Source organism: Buceros rhinoceros, unplaced genomic scaffold, assembly GCF_000710305.1.
Source record: "Buceros rhinoceros silvestris isolate BGI_N320 unplaced genomic scaffold, ASM71030v1 scaffold34646, whole genome shotgun sequence".
In the NCBI taxonomy this organism is placed as follows: Eukaryota; Metazoa; Chordata; class Aves; order Bucerotiformes; family Bucerotidae; genus Buceros; species Buceros rhinoceros.
The window spans coordinates 1606-2450 of NW_010417473.1; the positions used below are offsets into that span (position 1 = coordinate 1606).

The 845-nt window shown below is 52.4% G+C and overlaps 1 non-coding gene across 1 annotated transcript; it reads left to right on the top strand.

Moving 5' to 3' along the window:
• The first annotated feature begins 412 nt into the window (after nt 1-412).
• Nucleotides 413-485, top strand: TRNAR-UCU. Its single transcript has one exon. It is a non-coding gene; the product is annotated as a tRNA-Arg (tRNA).
• The last annotated feature ends 360 nt before the right edge of the window (nt 486-845 follow it).

Here is an 845-nt window from a genome sequence, read left to right on the forward strand (position 1 = left end):
CCCTCTCCTGCGTAACACAACAGCAGCACAGATTTTGGAGGAACGGAGGAGTAAAAGCAGTCCTAACTACGTATCTTAAGTAGCAAATAGAGTATTCACCATTTCAAGCATTTCCTTCTATTTCAGTTGACTTTTTCCTAACCAAAAAACCGCGTGTCATTGTGTTAACTTAACCTAAAGCCATGGCAGGGGGTTGGCTGGAGGCAGTTGCTCTCTGTTGGTGCTAAAAGCCAGAAACCACCCTTTAAGTACAGGAGGCTTCTGACCCTTGAGGTGCAACCCCAGAAGAACCTCAGGCTTCGTCTTATGGGCTCCAAGTCGCTCGTTAATGGACCCTGTTTAAACAGAACGGATGTTTGTGTAACCTGGGGTGTTTCACACGGAAATTGCACTTTTTTCACCATCTCTTGGGGCCCCAGTGGCCTAATGGATAAGGCACTGGCCTTCTAAGTCAGGGATTGTGGGTTCGAGTCCCACCTGGGGTGAGCAGAGGTGGCTCTGTTTTAGGGAAAAGCCCAAGTGAGAGAGGCAGGGGCTCTCTGTTAGTCTCTGGGGCGCAGAGCTGCTGTGGGCACTCATGGCTCTGCTACAACTGCTGCCTGGTTCCCTCTGGAAAGGGTGACTTTTGAGCCGGTGCCCTTACACCGCCCACAGCAGCATTTATATTTGCAAAAAGCAGCAGAGAGCTCAAATCCCACATCCTCCCCAAAACGGGCTGCCTGGAGGGGTGCAGGAAGGTGTTGGACTGGGTCCAGAGGAGGCCACAAAAGCAATCCGAGGGCTGGAACCCCTCTGCTGGGGGGAGAGGGGGGAGAGATGGGGGTATGCAGCCTGGAGAAGACTCC